Below are 21,643 nucleotides of genomic sequence, written 5' to 3' on the forward strand. Positions count from 1 at the left end.
CTCCGCGGGCGCGACGCGCAGCGGCTCCAGCCTGGCCGCTTTCTGCTACTTTTGTTAGGGCAGGTAGAGTGGAGCTCTGGGGAAAATCTGCTCCCAGCCCAGGTGACAAGCGCGGAAAAGCATTAAGCATGTGGCACTTAATTTGGAAACCGCTCAGGGGCTGGAAAGGTTCGTTAGGTCAGGCTTACGCTGCAGGGGCTGAATGGCGAGGGGAGGCCGGTTGGAAGCAGGTTGCGTCTCCATGCGGTTAGGTGAGGTGGCCTAGAAGAGGAGGAATGGAAATGAGTCAGATCGAGGGTCAACGTGGGAAGAGAGAGAAAAGTGATGCAGCTCACCTGGAGGAAGGAGATGTGTCAAGAGTGGCAGACAAATAAGGGAGAATTTTGGAGAGTTTTTGCCCAGGCTAAATAAAGTATGAGCTGTTGGAGAGACAGGCCGAAATGCAGATTGGTGGCCTGTGAGTCAGCAAGCCTCCCAAGGCAGGGAGGAGGAACAGAGCTCAGAGCTGTGCACCAATAAATTATGGAGCTTTACATCTTTCATAACTCCCACTCAGAGACATGAATCAGACCTAATGACTTGAAGGGAAATTGGGGCTGACTGAATCCAGAAGGAAATTCTCATGCCTACAGAAAAAGTCAGGTAGGAAGTGCTCTGCCATCAGAGAACACAGGCTGAAATAATGCCAATTTCAGGATGAGACATCCTTTGCTATCAAAGACTCCTGGAGAGCTCAGCAAAAGCATTGCCCTACATGATAAGCAGAACTACTCACTCAGGAAGCTGCTGTTGAGTTTGATAGTYATCCTTCTGGTTGAGGCAGTTACCCACTATCTGGGGAAGTAGCTTTTGTCAGAAGAAGAAATTGATGCTAAAAGTCTGTGTCCTACTAAGTCAATCCTAACTGCTTACAAGGACTGTTTTCCTGGTCTTTCTCCCTCGCACAGCAGGGATAGATACCCAGAAATGTTTCCTTGCACATGCTTTTGCCTTGCACATGCCCTCCCTTTCCTAAAAGGAAAAAAAGGGGGATGGGGTGGAGGAGGATCCCGGAGGCTTTCCAAAAGCTAGCTATCCAAAAGACTTTCTCTTTGGCATTACTCTTCTTTCAGGGCTGTATCTGCACTGAGCAACTGATGCATGCCATAACACAACCCAGGGTGAGAGCTCCTAGTCATGCTCTTCAGAMACATGACTGGAGCACACACACAGCGCTGGGAACCCACACAGCCAGCCCTCCTCCCCGCAGGAATCGAGGGGAAGAGTGGTGCACGGCCAGAGCTTGCCCAGCAATAGAGGCCAGGTACAGCCAGGGCCAGGTACAGCCAGGTACTAGATGAGTTTAGCTCATCTAGTATTTTAGTAATCCAGGCTTCTTTCTTGGATCCAGAAGTTAAGTTTTCAAAATTCACTTTCCCTGTTTTTTTTTTCAGGTGGATGATCACTTCCTAACTGTTGCCTCTATCAGTCCTAAGTGGATACAACCGATGCCTAATGATGGAAAATTTGTTAGAGTCCTTGATCAAGCATGTACTTTGCAAAACATTAAAGAGGTAAGAGTCAGCRATTTTCAGATAGCCATGGATTTAGATAGTAGGATGTGAGAATACAAAATGTATCACACTCCCTGTCTGGTAACAGGCAAATTTCTTGTCTAGAGTTTCAAAGGATAAAGAAAGAAATATAGAACATGAGGGAACACTACAAACCAAAACTGGAAAAACTGTAATTTTCCTAGAGAAAATTCTGAGACCTCATAAATAGAAAAACTAGTATATAAGATCTATGAACACTGCTTTTGAAAGAGGAGAGCTGGCCTTTTTCCAGTGTTATGAGTGAAATTGGAACAGAACTGTATAAAGGAAGCAGTAAGTGAGGRTACTCTGAGAACTGAGGAATTTTCTTAGTGTCACTGAGAGGGTGATAGAGGAAAAAGGATTGCAAGTAGCCACATGCCGACCTTGAGAAAGTAGCTATGGAAACAAAGGCTACAGCAGTTGTGACCAATATTCTGCACTAAAATAAAATGAAGAGCTGGCCACCACAATAGCAACCTACAGAAACAAGGGGCTAAGRAAGAACAAAGACAGATGATGTTGAATATGTGTGGGGAGGCAGATAATTTTTAATTATTTTCTGTAACATGTATCTACCAAAAGATGGCAGCAAATCTCCTAGTATGGGAGCTGGSCCTGTGTCATCTGTTCTGTTCTGCTCTATTTTTCATACACACTATGACCTGTTGATTATCCTGATGAGTAGCAGATGAACTGAAGGATTACAGTAGATGTTATCAAAGGAGAAAATCTGTGCTTATGACTTCAGTTTAAAAGGAAAAGACTCCATCAACAGTTTAAGAAATCACCAACATGCTCTAAAATTCTGTCTCTCATTTATTTTAGCTGTCCCTGGTTTGGGTAATGTTACGTCTTAATTTATTTTGTCAAGTGAAACAGAACGCTAGAAATCCGTGACTGCCACAAATAATCTGCATACCAAGTCCACCTGAATGTTCATTGCCTGATTATCACAAGCTTTGGATCTTGAGCATAGATAAGTTATCCACTGTAGTTTGTTGGAAAATCTGGAACTGAATCATTCTTTGTTATATAAATCTGCATACTAGCCAAGAATTATTTTTAAGCTCTGTCCTGTACCACTAATGGATAGAGTTATGACCCTGATTCTGATAGTGTCTCATACCAAATGAACTGGGAATAAATCACAGAGTTATATTAATGACACAAACAGCATTAGGTTATAGCTCTGGAGGTCAGATTCYCCACTGAACTCTTCCTTATGCTCATCCTGGCATTCTGGCAGAATTTTACACTTGTTTTGTACAACAGCTAGTGGTGACAAGGTGCAAGGCATAGGAGGTCAGCCCTTCCGTATTTCAAAGTATGATTCTGATTCAATTCCTTCATCAAATGGGGTCAGTGATACTATTCATACTATTTTTATTAATCAGCTTTATATAGCTACACTATGTAAAATTTAGTCATTTTTCTCTCTATTGCCCAAAATAATTTATCAAATTAAAATGAAGTTAYGAGAAAAAATTGCCCTGCTGCCCATTTGAAGCTCATGAATTTTACAGTATTTTAAAAAGGAGGTATAATTCAAATACAGCTTCATTCATATCACATGACATGTCTGAACACATGAAAAAATCATTACCCATACATAAAAGATGTCTTTTTTTGGTAAACTTTGATTTGGCCTTCTTTAATGACAGAAATGTTTCCAAGTTTTGAACTTTCAAGAAATTCATTCGTAATCCATCAAGAACCCACTAGTGGAATAAAAAAATAAGCAAGGACACCTTGATRTTTGGTATCACGCTATATAAAAACATCTTCACACCTCTTACATTCATAAACTTTAAAAAAGCTTTGTTCACAAATGCAAGTCCTGACCACTTGCTGTTCGTGTGCTAGAGGACAGGCTGTTTCCAGCAATCCTGCATCACAGAAAATGCTGCATCAGGGATGCTTACATAGCTCCAGTGCTCCATGTGGCACCTATGTAACACAATAAACTGTTTCTGCTTTGCCCAGTGTAAATGGGCTGCTTCTAGTCTTTATAAATGAGCATAAGCAGCTCTCCGTTGGCCACCATTAGCACAGCCACATATCTCTTCGCATCAGCAAACAATTCTGGGTTTTGTGGGTCCAAATGGCTTTGCACCAACCGTGCAAAAGTACAACAGCTGCCAGGTTTGAGCCAACAGGCCTCAGCTGCAGCCAGAGCAGCGTGTCTGACATGACCTGGCATGCACAATTTGGTATGCTGGCCTGGCTGCAGCCGAGCCAGGATAAACCCATTCCCCGGACCACCACCACCCTGCTCCCTGGGCGTATATCCCTCTGTGCTTGCACGTCATTACTTCCTATTCCCCATTCTCTCRAGATGGTCCGGCCCTCTTTAAAACTCTTTTAACAACAGTTGTTGCAGTGGTTTTARCCAAGGTTTTCACAAAAACAAGTATAAAGCAAGTAATCATGCAAGTTATCCTTGGGGACCCACAACCAATGTGACATGCTGGGTGATCAGTAGATATGGTTCAGGTCAGAATGGTTGCTTGTTGTTCCAGCCTGTCTAGTCCTTCCCTCATCTGAAGTTTCCAGGGACTACTCAGCTACTAATCAGATATGGCTGATCCACAGCAGTTTCTATTTTGCTCTATCAAGATAAAGCAGCCCAGAGCTTGCTTTTCCTCAGTGTACTAGACTGTAATTTGGAGCAGTTCACTAGCATGTGAACATGCAGGTTGCGTCCTGCCGTACAGCTGGGTGGCCAGCATGAGCGAGCAGACAGTACAACTGCTGCAAAATACTTTGTTCACAAGTCAGAGCCCACACGAGCTCCACGTTGGCTCTGGTATGCACACTGCATCTTAATCTCTGAAAATCCTGACCTTTATTTTCCTAATGTAGCACAGCTAAAAGAGCTACACTAATTATTGTACCCATCACCCTTGCAGAGTAGGGTACTGGGCTTGTCGCTCACCAGGAGTCTCACGCGGCGGGCTCTCAGGAGACTGAACTGTGTGTGTCAGAGCATGAGTACTTCCATTTCATAACATCTGCTCCCTTTGCAAACTCTGCTGGGTTTACAGATCATATCTATGATGTTTTGTGCAATACCAAATGTTTTTGTTTTACTCAGAGCAAGCCACAGAGTTCCCTTAATCCAGAAATGCCCTCCCCGAATACTTCATGGAAATTCCCCTACCAGCCTGGATTAATGCTCTGATTTACTGGAACAAGGGCTCTGATACCTGCCAGAGTTCAATCCTTTGCAATCCTAATAAAACTGCCATAGCTGTTAACAAAAGTTACCTGTTAGTCACCAGAAAAGACACACTGGTAGCAATAAAAGAAAAAGATGTTATTAATTTATTTCTGTGGCTCTGGTGCTGTGGGAATCAGTGCCCCTCTTGTGTGATGAAGCCTGTAGCCTATCTCCGGGCTGCATCTGGCTAACCTTCATTCACGTGGCAGAGCAAGTTTCATTGGGAGAATAAATCTCAGTTTAAAGTGCAGAAGAAAAGCTTGTATTAGCTTTTCTACCACAGCAGCTCCTACCAGGCCAACCAGAGATGGACRTCCATGTTCTACCTACTCTAGAAAAGCGGTGGTAGCCCCTGCCACGCTAGGTGCCCAGAAGGGGCAGGGGCAGGTTGGGCATAACAAGCCCAGAGAGAGGGCTGCGTTGTTTTTCAGGAAAGCAAGCCAAAACCAGAAAACAAAAGGGGAATGCAATAAAGCCTAAACTCCCCCAGTTTCTTTTGATCTCGGAGAATAACAAAGAGATTGGCCTGACATCATTACGCCGCACACTCACTCCCTTTGGGTTATGTTTTTATTTCCTGTAACTGACAATGATCAAAGTCAAGATTCTCTCTGTCGCTGCGTATTTTCCTTTTCACTCCGAACAAAAGTTGCAAAGGGTGCAACACTTTCTCTCGCACGCCTGTCCTGCACCAGTAGTCTACTTCAAACAGGGCTGTTTGGAAGAGAGCAAACTCCTGTGGTTTCAATAACCTCATCTTCACACAGGAGAGGCAAAGGCAAACGTATGCCTCTTTAGGCATGCGAGGGAAGAATGTGCTATGTATCTTGCTGCCTTTGACACAGGGTGTCAAAACAGATATCATGACTTTTAAAACTTGAGTTACTTTGGGAGACTCTGAAATTTAATATGCCAGGCAAGGAGATGACTGTCTGGAGTTGTTGTGTCTCTGAGGCCAGAGCACACATCATATCAGTACCCACGAGGAACAGTGCTGATTGACACCGCGAGGGAGCTGCTGTGCTACCCTTGCAAGCAGCTGTGACTTCAGGTACCAGAAAGATTTTCAGAGAATGAAAGATCAAATAAACAGAGGAGCAGATACTGTTTCCTCTTTGTTAAATAGCAGTGAAAAATCGCTAGTATGAGTGTATGCTGCTAATTCACTACTCTCTGCCTTTCCTGTCTTGCCAGGCAAGGGACTTGAGGCAGGCAGCAGGACAAACAGCCAACAAGCCAGGGACGGGACTGGGACTGCCAAGCTCCCTCCAGAGCACTTCTCATTCCCATAGCAGTGAGCTGCAGAAACCAGCAGCAGTCATGGTCTCCCAGGTGAGTCACTGAGACACAGGCACCTCCAGGGTAGCACATATCTGCAGTTCTCAGCAAAATCAGTGGCAAACTCTTCTGGAAGTATCACACCGTAAGCGACAAGCAGTAGAGTCCTTTTCCTCTGTTAAACACTTTAAACTACAGCCTCTCTCACAAGCTGTTGTGAAGGCTTGCTCCAAGACACATTTTCCTGAGAGCTACTAATACTACGATCATTTAAAAGACTCTTTAGAGTGTCTGAAACCATCCTATAATTCTCTCCAAAAGACAGAAAAGGAAGTCATGTCCCCCTAGCATGCATGGTTTTCCTGCAGATGTTGAAGGACACTGCAGTCCTCTTCATCTCTCAGGAAAAATCAAAGAATCAAAGGCAAAGTTTTCACAAGCCACGGTATGTTCTAAATAGACATGATTATCTCATCTTGAAAGCAAGATTGTAGAAGCAGCAAAGATATGGTATGTAAGATAAATAGGTAATAAATACATGCCAAGCAAAACATTATTTGTAGGCTATTTATATTCAAAGAGCTATGTTAAAAGGAAGCATAGGTATTAATTTGGCAGATAAGTCTTCCACATTGTGGTTACAGAGCTGCAAATCAATGTGATTAATAGCAACATTTTCTTTGTCCAGAACTAGATTCCAGTGGATAAAAAAAAAAACAAAACCAAAAACTATTCATCAAATAAAGTAGAATCAGTGCGGCTGGCAGAATCTGGCCTCTGGCTGAAAGATTTTTCTATAATCACTAGCTACTGAACATATTTGAAGAGCCAAACTACAAATAATGTAGTTTGGGAAATGTGCTTGTACTGATGAGAAARCACAGACACGAGGCACCTAGATGCTCTGCACTTGGGTGCTCCCAGGCAAGACTCAGTGTGGAAAGGAAGATATCCAGCACCTGAAAATCAAAACTAGTTTAAGAAAAAACAACCCTCACACCAAGTATCAGTGAAGTAGGAAGAATCCTGCAAACAAAGCACAGTTGTGCCTCGTCCTCTGCCGGCCTCATCCTTCTGGCAGCGACCACACTCAGTGCTTGCCCGGGAGCTGTAGTTGATGGGCAAGAAATTCAGAGCGTGGTGCCCTCTCTGCAGGGCAGCCAGGGTCTCCCACGCACCTCTTACTGACCAATGCCACCCTTGGTGCAGCAGAAGATTTCAGAGCTATGTAATACGGGCAGTCAAACTTCACCTTGGCAAATAAGAACTATAAATAAGAGCTAAAAGGATGCTTGTTTTTGTCCTTTTCACAAGCAAAACTTAAGCACTCGAACACTACTGGAAACAACTATGGGCTTGTCACCAAAATATTCGCATCAGATTGATTTATTCCCCTTTACCCCCCAAAAAAGTGCAAGTGGTTCAGCAGTATTTAAGTGATCGTTTAATCAAGTCATATTTAGCCTGCCTGACTAAATCACTGAATCAATGTAACACTGTTTTTAAAAAAATAAAAATAAAAACATCTGTTCATCGGCTGCAGTGTTTATTCTCTGCACGTGAAGGACTAACAGAATCCATGAGATCTAATTTAAATGTGACTGGACTCTGTGTCTGCATCCTCAGCCTAAAACGGAGTTGCAATTTCAATAGCCAGTAAAACAGGACTCAGTTTAGTCTACAGGTCTTCAAATTCTTTTGGACAGAAATAACTGTGTAATGTAAGATCTTCTGTCTCTTTAAGAGCTGCAACAAAATGTTTTTGCTTTTGCTGAGTGAATATGACTGTGATTGGCACTGAAGCAGACAGAGTAACTATCACCAGAATAGAACAGCAGAATAACAGTAACTATTTAGTGAAATAAATAGCATTCTTTAAACTATTGGTTGTCCTAAAGGGAAGAGATACACCCATGTAGAAGAGATACATGGGGATGTATATTATTTAATACATAATTTCCATTCTGGCTGCTTCTTCCCCTGCCAAAAATGGACATCTACAGCTGTGTTTTTAACTTTCCTTCTTACACAGTATTGCAGGGAAACGAAGTGCCCCGGGGAGGACAAGCTGGCCCCTGGAATCCTTCCCGCCTCGCTGTGGCTTTGTGCCTGCCGGTGTCCTCATAGAGGATTAGCCCAAATTCTCGTTTTAATTCCACAGCACACAGTATTCCTGGTCAAAAAAATCAAAATATTATGACTGGTCAAKTAAAGCTTTAGCTGACTGGCAAGGATAGTACAGATGTAAGAGCAGGAATTCACGAGTCAGGAGACTGCAAGAGAAAACTACCTTTCAGAGCCCTTAGAACAAGTCCTGGCACTGGATTAAAGTTAGATATCAAGTGCCCTTGTAATCATATCCCTTGCAGGAATGAGAAGACTGCATTAGCACAAGACAAAAAAGACAAATAGCCATTTGCAACTGAAGCTGGGGACTGTTCTGTGAAAGGATTTTTTTTTTTCCAAGAAGATGAAAGATGGCTCAGCTGTGAAGAAGTATTCCTCAGAGGGCACAGATCCTCGTTTTTGAGGAGCAGGCCATGCCATGCTGCTGARAAAGTCTGTCGCCACATCTGCTCTAGACTCTGCAGAAATCAGCTCTTTATAGTTGTTGCAATCCACACACTGCAGCCAAGATCTCTGCTCAAAGTGCTGGCTGGGAGCTCTGCCTTTCAGGCTATTTGAATTTATAGAACTGCATAAAAAAGGGATTTATTCCTAAAGAAATTTTATCTGGAGAGGGTGATGAGCATTGCTGGGACCTGTCAGTCTCCTTGTGGCTAACAACATTAACCCTTTTGCTAAYGCCACGTATGCTATTCCCCAGAGAKCTCGAGAGCCTCGTAGAGACAGGTAGCTAATGCTAACGCTGTAATTGCATTCAGAGCACAATGTGAGCAGAGCGCGACACAAGGAAGACTGCAGCCTTTCCTCTGGCCCTGGTCCTCACACGCCTGGGAGACCCCATTGGTGCTCAGATCAGAAAGGAGCTAAGGCCCTGCGACGCTTCCTGGAAAAAGACCAAAATCACGATGTGCCATAGGCCTATTCCATTTAGCATATGAGGGGAAAAAAGAGCAGTATCTCAACCTAATATTATTACTGAAACAGTAGAATTTCCAGTCCCAGGATATCTGGTTTCATCTCAGATTTAGACACACTTTTCTAGAGGTCACCTTTCTCACAAGACAAGGTGTTTCRATTCAATACGGTTTAAATGTTTCATGTCAACAGCTTTTCTACTTATAATGAATAAAATTAAAATGATAAAGCGTAAACAAAGCCTAACAGCAATTTCTCCCCAAGAGGACAATAAAGTGTATTGCCATGCAGCTTTTCAGTCCAGCCAGCTCAGCCKTTCCTGATGGTAAACCATCTTATCCCAGCTCTATCCAGTTTCTAAAAACAGCTATCATTCCCCTTTTTACTGCATAGCTGTGTTCATTTCTGGCTGCAGCTCTGTTTTCCCCCTTTTTCTTTTTTTTTATTTTTTAATTCCCAATGTATACAGACATTAGTACCCACATGCAATACAGTATACTGTCCTTACGGGGATGATCACTCAAGCCATGATGCCTGAAGCTAAGTTTTCTGGTTTGTTGTTTATGTAAAAATGAAGGCAACCACCAGGTGGGAAGTATGTGGTGCACATTTATTCCATATGTCACTTGGTGCCATGGGTCACTTACCATGGGAGCAGAGGGGAGCCGCAACATGCTCCGGCAGATGCCCTGCTTGAGGCAGCTAGAGACCAATTGCAAGGCAGAGCCCCGGGTCAGTGGTGGGCTGCACAGTACCAGCCTCAGTAACAGAAACCTTTGGCAAAACGTCCACCTACTTGCTCAGAAACAGGTGAGAAAATGGTTCAGAGGCATCAGTGCACTAAGCTGAGCTCAGGGGTAGTTTTTTCACTGATCCCAATGGGTTTTGGAGCAGACGTTACTTCYTGAGCCGAAGCCAAAGTATTACCTGATGTCTGGCACTTCTGCTGAGCTGAGCAGCCCTTTGGGGATGCYGACTTCGATAGCTCTGCAGAGATCTGTTTTCTTTTCTGCATCCAGCCTGGATTAAATCCAGCAGAAAGAACACTAATAGCAGCTTGCAGAGCATCCTGTAAGGAGGTGGGTTTCCTCTTTTGGAATAAATACTGTCCTTTGATGTGCTCCAGGTCAGAGAAGGAAAAGCCAGTTTTTGTCTCATCTCTGGGAAAGATGAAGTGCAGTATGGAAATACAGTTACATTATTATAAGAGATTCAATACGCACAGGGCACCCCAAGAAGTGGGACAAACTTTCTGCCACTGTGTGTTCCAAGTGTACACCTTAAAGTAGTTTGAATTGCTTACTCTGACTTAGAGCATAAAAAGGGAACAGAGGCCTAAACAGCGCAAATACCAAATACCAAAAAACACRTAGCAGAGTGTAAAATGTTTTCCTGCAAAAATACTGAAAGAAAATAAGGCAGAAGTCAAAAAAAAAAAACCACTGAATTTAAATCACACACACGCACGCACATATACATTAAGTTTTTTATTTCATTGATAATAATTAGTGCTGCCAATACCTATTCTCTTTTGATCATCAAAGTGTTTTATGCTCTGTCCAAAAGCATCCTTCTGATCTTTGGTCTTAAACTTTGATTGAAAGCTTTAGTGAGAGAAGSTGTCTGTTACTTCAGCACTTGGCACACTAAGCCCTGAAAAATGTACCTAATAAAAAGAATAATATCTCTTAGTAGCAGTGACAAAAATCCCATTAATCAGTAGATGTAAACATTGGCCTATGTGCAATTTAGGAGTACACTTCACATTTGATTTCAGGCACAGATCTGAAGCCATAACTCAGATGCRTATCATCACACCTAGTGATGGGGGGAGGAAAGAAGTCCCAGCTGCTTAGGGCCACGTGGCGGGACARGGACAGGTCCCTACTCCCGTGTCCAGCATAGAACATTATGCCCCAGTTACACTGCATTTTATAACAACTCAGAAGTCCTGGCTTTGATCCAAAGGGCCAAAATAATTGATACCCGGTTAATTCTTAGTATTCCTAAAAGATGATCGGTACTAATGGGTGAATGCTGGGAGGCCTGATTTCCAAGAGTAAAAAGGGAAAAGCAGATCCTAAGCAGCAGTGTGCTGGAGGCAAGAGGATGGCTCTGGGATGCCCCGCTGCTGCCAGCAGTGCCTCCAGCTGCACTTAGCTCTGTGGGCCCCCAGCTTGGGCTGCGTAAGCAATGAAGTGCACAGCTCTGATCTCCACTAGCCAGACAGGGTGCAATCCTCTGTTTAATTTCATTGCAGTTAAAAGAAAAAAAAAAGGAAAAAAGGAAAGAAAAAGGGAAAAAAAGGAAAAAGAAAAGGAAAAATACTTCTAAAACTGAGATTCCTTATTTTTCAAACACTTCTCTAACACTGGAATGTTATGATTCAAATTAATGCAAATGACTGGCCATATGTTGGAATTAAAGCTAACATAGAGCTGTTTGAAAGGCAGCGGATACAAGATGACCCAATCAAGGAGGTCTTTATCAACTTTACTAGTAACATATGTGTAGTGGCAAAAAGATTCTGATTATTAGTATTTTTGCAGAAAGTTACTATACAAATGCAAAATTAATAAGATATGCTAAAGATGGTCTTTGAAAAGATCAAACATTTGTTTCATTTATTTACTGTTAGGTATTTCTTGGGCTTATATTTAGTGCTTGTGAAGGATAGCAGAGTGAAAGCTGCAGCCTGGTCCCTCCTCGGAACAGAAGTGCAGGAACAGAAATGTAGCAATATGCAGATGAGCAATATGCTATTTAATAGGACTGTAGTGCAGATTCAGACAAGCTGTGTTTAACCATTGCCAGAAGCAGTCATAGAAGTACATGAAATAACGTTGAAGAGAGAAATCTTAATACTTGGCTTAGTCTGCACTAGCCTGACAACAGCTCACACATGCCATCTAGTGAGTTAGTATCTCATGTAGCGTGACATCTCAGAACAGGACCAAAAACCCTCAGAAACCTCTGAGATGGCACAAGCAGAAGCTCTGGCCCATGGCAGGGCGCTGCAGAGCTGTGCTGGGAGCCTCCTGAGGAAGCAATGCAAGTCCTGCTGACAACCTGAACGCAAGAGGTGCTGAGAAAAAAGTTGATTAGCCTCAATTTTGCTAAGTGCCCTACAAGCACTCAAGGCAATGCCTCCTCTGCAAGGACCTGCTACCTGGCACTGCAGCTTCCTACCACCTCTCAGGCAACAGGCGTAAGATGTCCCTGAGAGGACAGGGAGCAGCTGGGCCAACCCATTAGCCAGCTCTTCCCTGTAAAGGAGGACTGTGGACATACATACAGGCTTTCGTTATTGCATCTACAGAGTCTGAAAGCTCTTGTATGTTGGTAAGGTTACATCCTGATCCCATCYGAAACAGGAAAGTACTGTCATTCCTAAACTGGGTAGCAGCAAAGAAGCCTAAGTGTCTACGCTCAGGCTGCACTAGAATCTCACCTGTCTTCKGTCTCTTTCCACTTTCTCATCCATATCTCTGATTTTTCACCTCCATCTTTCTATTTTGCTCCTTTACTCTCTTCAGTACTGCAGATGTRCAGAGATGAAGTTAGTCCTTCCCTATTGTGAAGCATTTTGCTAGAGAAATTCATGGAGGTTAATATTATTTTTCCTAATATTTTAGCTCTGTGCAACTATAGCATGATCGAGAGCATACTGAGCCCTTCTCTCATTGGCCCTGGAATAGATCTCAAGCAGTTTTGTTCAGTTCATGTAACCAAGAAATAAAAATCAGGGTGAAGGGAGAGGTTCTGCTGGAATAACTGTTGTTCCACTTGACTGGACTAGCTCTACCTGTTTAAAAAATGAAATCAGAGTGAAACCTTTTAGAGCCAGGAATGTGGGTGCTCCATCTGAAGCACTGAAATTAGGGACCCTGTGCTAGGATCACATTCCCTTTAGTGCCCTCAGATGTCCCCTGAAATGTCTTCCCTCAACAGATAAGTAAGCTCTCTCCAGTTTCCACACAGTCACGCTCTCTCAACAAGGAAAATAAGCCCCAGTCAGAGTTGTTCTTCTTCACCTAYGCAACATTTCTAGTTTCATTTGTCCTTCAAACTGGAGTCTCTTTTCCTCTTTCTGAGGTCAGGCTCATTGGAAACAAATGCAGGGACCAGCATTTCATGCTATTTCAGCCCTTGATGTCGCTCTGGATCAAAGCCTCCATCAGCTAGCAGGTCTTGCATGCAGCCTTTTCCTCTCCCAAAGGAGTCATCTCACCAGGCTGCCCCTTGTGGTGCTGTTCGGTTTGCCTTCTCTGGACCCATGTATTCCAGCACCGATATCGCTGCCAGTCCCGTCTCTCTCCTAGCATCATCACAGGCAACTTTTGTCATCTTCCTCTCTYCCTCCATAGCATGCTGTTGAGCCTATAGATCCTGTTGGTCCCTATGGCTTGTTCCTGCTAGGACAGCCTTCAGGGAGGCTGCCCGAGAGCTGGTCCYACCTCACACGGTGCTTTCCCTAAGCTGACAGGCACTGGGTTGAAGGTCTACCCCTAAGCTGCACTTGGACATAGAAGTGATATGAAATGATATGAATCCAGACCAAGAAAGACAAAACTCAATTCTCAAATATAGTAGGAAGCTTGCATTGAAACTCATACACTTTTTCATGTGCATATATGAAAAATGTGTCTGGGAAAACTAGACAGAAATAGTACAGAGGGTGCCAATCTGAGGAAAAAACAAGATTTGAAAAAATACGTTAATCAAATGTCTTCTGGGACCATTATCCAGCAGTAGGGCATACATGCAGATCAAAGCCTTGGGGCTGTATAGGACTTATAAGGGCAAAGTAACAAAGAATGCAAACTGATGACAGGCACTCTGATTACCATTTTAATTACTGGAAGCTGGTTCTAAGGGCACAGAATAGAGGCAATTCCCAGGCACAGACTGAAGGAGGGTGATTTAATAATCATTAAAKAAAAATGGAAATGCCTTGTGCCAATATTATCTTTACTGTATTTGTCATTTAGATGTAGAACAAGTTAAGCAGAGTTTCCCATCTGGGCTCCAGAGGGAGACAGGCAGAGAGACCACATGGAGCCAGCATGCTTTCCTAGGCAGATGTTCTTAAGACAATTTTATGCCACTGTGGTGAGGGAAGGAGAACCACTGAACTCGTTGCTAGGCACTGGCAAAGAAGTGCTTCCTCAAGAGCTTATTAAAAATCAATRGGGCGAGCAGCATGCTCCAGCCCAGCAACAACATAAAAACAGAGACAGGAAGGTCAGAGAGGAGGAAGAGGGAATGACTGTCCCATGAAGCTGCTGGGAGTCTTCTCGTACGAGGCAATGAGAGCAGGCTCAGGCTCGTCTGGGGGCAGATATCAGAGGGAAGAGAATCTGCCCAGTCGATGCAGCTGCCGCTAAACGCAGGCTCTCGAGAAGGTTGGTCCGATGGGGATTCGCAGCCAAGGCGCTGTTACTCACGGGTGGTAAAGCTGGGAGCAAGCCGTGCAGGTCAGTCCCAGTGGCAATTACGCTGAAGGGACGGAGACAAGGCTCCTGCCCAGGGCTCCTCTAATCCCTGAATTTGATTAAAGCTGTGACACAACCAGTGTGTGTGTGTGTGTGTGTGTGTGTGTGTGTGTGTGCGCGCACGCGTGTGTGTGTCTCCAGTCTGCCTGAGCAAGTTTACATATTTATTTATAACTGCTCTGTGTTTCATGCTCCCATTTACCCTCCTTTATTGCAGGATATTTTCAACCTTAGTGGAGACAATTATGCGTCATGCTTAATTGTGGTAGCTGACCTGTTATTCCAAGAAATACCTTTTTCAACACACAAGGCAAGGGAAGAATAATGGATCAACATTCACCTTCCAAAATACATTTTCAAAGGTTTTTCATTGCAAGCAGTACTCGTCACTCCCGTGTGACAGGACAAGAGGCAGTGGGCAGAAATTGAAGCACAGGCAGTTCCGCCTGACCGTGAGGGGGAATTTCTTCCCTGTGAGAGTGACGGAGCCCTGGGACAGGTTGCCCAGAGAGGTTGTGGAGTCTCCTTCTCTGGAGATMTTCAAGGCCCGCCTGGATGCGACCCTGACTAACATGCTCTAGATGACCCTGCTGARCAGGGAGGTTGGACTAGATGATCTCCAGAGGTCCCTTCCAACCTTACTGATTCTATGATTTTCTATTCCTTAATGATCTGGATGAACCTTTCACAGGCTAGTCTCAGCTCCAGGATGGGAGAGGGAAGGGGAAGGTCTGCAATGTTTGTAGCCCCACCAGAAGGAGTATGGGTATCAGGGTGGAAGGTAAGTCTCCTGAAGGAGAGGAAGCTTAAGCCCCACCTGGAATCTCCTAGTCCTGACCCTAGGAGGACARGAGATGGGAATTTCTTCCCACATGTGTTGAGGTCATGCTGCTACATTGGGTTGTAGCCATGTCACCACATGGAAATTACCACCAGCTTCCAGACTCAGCAGGAAAGCACCTCCCAGCCTCCATGCTTCTTGCTGCTTCCTAAAGCACTGACTGGAGCCCACACAGCAGCCTTAGAGAGCAAGGCAGCCCTGGACCAGCGCAGACACCAGATCCTACAGTGGCAGGAGTAGGGCAGGCACTCCCCGAGCCAGCCCAGACTGCTCCTTCATCCAACCTGCAGTAGTGGGTGTGGGCAATGGGTTGTTCCTGTTCAACTTGGCCCCAAGGCCACCGGTTGTTCCAAACTATGCAGACCTGCTGTATTTCCGAGTGAAATACCCTCATGAGCCAACCACGATCCAAGCAGCAGTTGAACAAAGGCAAATGTGAGCTCTGTTTTAGAAAGAGCACTTGCCACCATCCTGATGACCTGCACARTTGTGAGACTTTGGTCACATCCTGGAGAATTTCCTCCCTTATAAGCACTGGAAAATATTCCCTTTTTAAATGTTTAATAATTTTGGGCTTATACACAGGGAAGTAAGTCCCCGTTTTCCCTCCACTCACATATTCCACTTGTTCTTCTCACTCTGGGAGTCTCAGAGGAATTTGCCTATTCAAGTCCTCTTTCAGACTGTCTTAGCACCAGAACTAGGGCCTTCCTGGGAAGCACCTTGGGGATGTAGTCTGACTTTGCTCTTGGCTGGTTCACATTCTGTAGTTTGTTRAGAACTCCTCCATGTTTTGGAAGACACCTTCGGATTCTTCCTAAAGAAGAATCTCCTGTTTAATCCTCTGCTTCTTCAGTAGTAAGGTTAATAGTTTGACTCACTTTTAAACCTTAGATAATAGCCCTTTTCTGTGAAATAACTGACGATTTTATCATTTATCTGCCTGTACATCTATGCTCACATTTTTTAAAGTTTACCCCTGAAAGACCTGAATTCTTACTTACTTTTCATAGCCTAAAACTTTTCTTTTAATGTTAAAGAGCATTGTTTCTGGCAAGACATTAAGGTGTTCAGCAGTTGCCAATCTAAAAGGCAGAAACATCCCATTAGTTTTCATATTTTGATAGGCCATCCGTCTGCGCTGCAGTGGGGTCTCTTCCTCTCTGAAAAACATAGCTGTATCACCATCCTGTTGGTCTATGCTCTGCTGCTTTGCTGGGGGCCTGGACCATATTTTTCCTTTTTMCATCAGATGTTATTGACTGTGAGGGTTACCCAGACAGCACAGCAATAGACGACACTGTTGCTTGACTTAGACTTTGGGACTTTGCTCTATTCTGCTTCAGGTTTCTCCTCTTGCAGAAATCTTGTCTCTTCGTGGAGAGCTTTGAGTTCCCATAAAACTGCAAGTTTGGCCTTTCAGTCACAGACAAGTCACCAACTCAGAAATAGTTTCTCTTTCATTTTGTGCACTCTGAGGAAAAACATCCTGCGTGTTTCCAATGGTAGCTGGTATTCTTCAAATATTTGTACTACAGGTTTATGTTCAACATCACTCTCCAAGTTAATTTTTAAATATATAAAATGCATTTGAACCAGACATGCTATGAGTGGATTCATTTCCACAAACAGYCATCATTTGTAGAGTGAAGTATTGTTTAAATCTCTTCCAACTGTAGTCCATGTTTCTAGAGATTTGGCTGCTGTGCAGCTATTACCTGTTTTTTCATTTATTGAGAGACCAGTATCCTCTGCAACTCTAGCAATTCCCTTCCTGATTTTCAACACCACATATGCTAAAATTTGTTACAGAAGAGATGAAATCTTAGTCTAGCTTCCTACCTTCATTACTGAGTTACAGAAAATGTTTTGAAAAGGGCAAAGCAAGACATTCACTGGAGTGTGAAGTGGCAGAAAGCAAGAATGACTCCCAGAACTTCTGACTTCCAGCCAGTATTTTCATGTCACCAGACTTTATTACTTCTTTTCCCCTTTTAAATCAATTTTTAAATCAATTTAAATTAAAAAGCAAGAAGATTTGTCTCTTGAACTATGAAATACAAGAATGTGGTAAGATGAATTATAAAAATTAGTCAGACCTTGAAAAACTGTGGCCAGAGCCATATATCCCGCCATTTAACAGCCACTCATGCTCTGGAAACAAAACATCACTTTGCTCTTAGCTTTTCTACCTGCCTTGGAGAGATTAGCTCTCATAACTCTCTTCATTAAGCTACAGGTAGATGGAGACACAGGGGTAAAAAATGAATTCGTTCCCATTTTAGGACCAGACTGGATTTTTCACTGCCAGCTCCCCACATTTGCTAGGTATCTCTGTTATCTGCTTTGATTTTAAACAGAAGCACACATAATTCAGAGCTGTCAAGTTATAAATTCACCAAAGAGTAAAACTCWCATTCACCACTTTCAGAGCCATGGATAGCATTTCCCAGGAGGTACAAACTCCTTGTTTCAGTTTACAGCATGCATGCAAGAAGAAAGACTAAACTAATTCTGCCCCCCCCCCCCCAGCATTACTGTGCAAAAGGCACCTTGTGAGATAATTTTCAGAGATGCACACCAACATCAAACTTCACGCCCCAGCCTTCCCAAAAGGTATCTGGTTTACAGGCTCTCTCAGATCACCTGCAGTAGCAGCTCAGCAGTGAGCATATGCTCTGCACGCAGGTTACTGTTTCAACCCAAGAGGGGAAACAGGTTGTGAACTTTCCCAGCACAGATCTCACACACAAGGCGTTAGCATTTGATTCTTCTTTGAAGGCAAGGTTGACCTAGTTTAGGTCTTCCTTTCTCTTTCTTTCCTTTTCTCTTTCTGTTCCTCCCATTCTATTATCCTTTCCTTCTATCCCAAAGCCTCAAACTACTGGGCTGGCTCTGCAGCATCTCTCTCTATGCCAGCCTCCCCTCTAGACTTGACTCTTCACACCTCTTCCTCAGACTCAGCTAGCACACAGCTGTATCACCCAACTTCACAACGCGTGGTCCTAGCTGTTCACCCCTTCCCATATCAATTCACTTCCTTTATTTGCTGCTAATCTGTCACCCCACTTGGCTGGACTTCCAAGCTAGAAACTACGATGAGCACAGCCAGTAGTCAAAAAGCTTGCAAGAGCCACACAAAAATGCCCCAGAAACTCTGCAAGCCATGTAACTTGCATAACATCAAAGAGAATTTGCAGAACACTGCTCTAAAAAGAGCCTCTGAAACTCGATCGGGTCACAAGAAAAAACGGAAGATTTTTCTCTTCTTGAAAGAAGAATTGTGTGCTCTTTACGTGGGCAAGGGACACACAGTGGAAGCAGCTATTTCAGCATGGTACGTCATACGACAGGCTTGCCAGGCAAAACTTGCTTTTGCAACCATTTTCAGAGGCAGTGCCATATTAAAAGGAAGAGGACAGAAGCCTTTAGCTTTATAGCAAGACGGTGTTTTTTTAAAGTCAGACTAAGGAAAATCAATTCATTTTGATGATGGTTATTCGGTGGGTTTCCTCATTTAAAAAAAAACRTCTGTGAAGAATTCCCTTATAAACAGCAGGTCCCTCCAGCCACTAAGTAAAATTATTGCATTTGTGAGGCTTTCCATAGGCTGAGACTGTCAGCTCATGGAGGCAAAGCTGCTTGGCAGTGCCCTTGCCATTAGAGCCGAGATGGGTTCTCCTGTGACCTCAACTGTGACTGTCCCACAAGGTTTAAAGGCCTTTTGTTCAGCCTCTTAGAAAAAATGATTAAAGAGAAGATTTTGTCCAGTGATCCAGATTTCCCCTGTTGCACAGAGGCTTACAAACATCCTTTAATACCTCTGAAATCAAAGAAATCAGTTGTATATTCTTCTTCACAGTACTTACAAGGAGGAGAAAGCAGCTGTTTCTGATGATTGCTGGCCTCAGCTGTTGAAGCTCTTACAAGTAGGAACTATAATCTATAGTTAACTACAATATACAGTGAGGGCAGTATATCCAGGGTTAGGTGCATGATACCTTATGGGGTGGTGGACTTGCYACAAGGGTTGCCAGGAAGAAGAGGAGATGTTTGCATCAAGATTTTAAATGCGAGTCTGCTACAGCTTGAGATAAATAGCAGCTGCACTTGTTTCCATTTATGAGCGTTGTTCTGAGCTAGTCCTGCAGCACTACACTGCAAGATGTCCTCACCCGTGGGGACTCTGTACAGGGAGGCCAACTAGCCTGCAGCGAGAACTGAGTAACTCCGTGCTGACTCGAGGTTTCTGTGTCTCAGGACCAGGCTTGCTGGGCCTGCATACACCATGCAATGTGTCCCAGAGGAACTGAGTTTATTATTATTACTATTTATTAATCCTCCTCTCCTCTTAAGATTTACTCTAACGAGAGGAAAATTCCATAGAAACAGTTGAAGTGGACCAAGTTAGTTTTGACATTAGTAGAGACCGGTCGTGTAGTTGTTTGAACGTTCACCTGGCATCTTCCTGAAGCATTTGACCTACATCTTCCTCCCACTCTTCCTTTTGCTTCTGAATATTCAAATTAAGTACGTAAAGGAGCGATCTGGTTTTATGTGCTTAACAGTAATAGAGACTATCTCCAGTGATATGGAGAAAAGCTCAGAGMTCAATCTTGTTTTTAGTCTGTGAAATCTACCACGTGTCTTATTTATGCAGCAAATCCTGTTTTTCCCTTTAAATTAGCTAGTGAAGAGCTGTTGAGACCCTTAAATGTACTACCTTTGTGAGTGGGAGAAGTAAGTTGCAACTTAAGTGGTACATGGTCTTTGCAGGCTTCTAGGAGCTAAAGAGCAGTTTCCATTCAATTTGGTTGAGAAATAGGGCCCATTCCTGCGCCACCAGGACCGGGTGCTACTGTAGACTTTACAGAAGAGTGGCTGTGTATCAGGCTGCTTCACCCATCTCAAAACACATGTGCTAATAGGAAGACAAGAGATCCTTCCGGCTGTCTGTCCTCCCCCTCATCTGTATCTTTTATTGGTCAGAGTATTCCTAGGTGCAGGTACTTGGATTTGAATGGAAACCAAGTCTCCCAACCTATAGCAAATAACGAGCTGTTACGAGAAAAGTTTCCACCGTGGTTTCTGAGTTTTGTGCCAAGGCCAGCACTGCCGATATYCTTCTGAGGCACTCAGCACACATCTACCAGCCATGACTTAGTCATCGTGTGACCTGGTTTCTGGATCCAAAAGTAGCAGGTCCCATTACCCTTCTCTGCTATGTCGTGCCACTTAGTAATGAACATCAGGAGCCATTAGCTTGAAGCGTGACTTCTGGTAAGCCATTTATCTCTCCATACTTGCTTGCTTATTTATAAAGGCAACAATTACCCATAGGCACTTAGAATGCCAAGAGGTTCAATTCCATAGCATATGTGACAGACTCAGACAGGAGGAGATAACGGAGCAAAAGAGCAACCGCTATAAATGGACTTGTTTTGTTCTCATCTTTGCAGCATCCATCTATCAGAGATAAATCCAATTGCGTTAGATCCTCTCCCTGGACAACAGCCAGGGCTCCATGGTACGTGTCCAGGAGGAGCACAGGAAGCCACCATCATCCCGAGGGCTGCCCCACCAGGACACACCATCCAGGAACAAGGCATTTCAGATCTGAGTAACAGATGTAGGTACTCGCTGCCCCTCCAAGTGGCACAAGACTCCTGCTACACTACAATGCAGGACGTCGTCTGTTGTTACCACCTACCATTGCTCTTTCTGTCAATAGCTGGACAGCAGTAAAGCATGCAGTTTCACCATTTCAAAATATAATCACAACACGTACTGGACATGGTGACCAATCTTTTAAATTTCCTGGAATCAACAGTCTCCTGATGTCAATACTGTGATCTATCCAACAGGRTTTACTTGTTACAAATAAGTAGTTTGTATTAATAGTACATATGTTAGGCCTTAAATATCCATGCATATTAAAGAAGCAGGTGAAATCCACATATGAAGTGCAGGTTCCTGCCACCCCTCCCATTTTATTATGAAAATAAGATTAAGAGATTACAGACCAGCTTTCAAACACGACCAGCACTTAAGCACCTTTGCAGCCTGGCCCTGAGCAGTCAGTGCTGAGCTGCGCAGCGTCTGTGTTGGAGCTGGGACCCTCCTCCAGGAGGATGCAGTTTATGGGGTCTCTCCTTTCCAGATTTCAATAATCCTGGGTTTGTACTCTTCA

This window comes from Rhea americana, unplaced genomic scaffold, assembly GCF_003343005.1.
Source record: "Rhea americana isolate MKP2758 unplaced genomic scaffold, rheAme1 scaffold_37, whole genome shotgun sequence".
NCBI lineage: Eukaryota > Metazoa > Chordata > Aves > Rheiformes > Rheidae > Rhea > Rhea americana.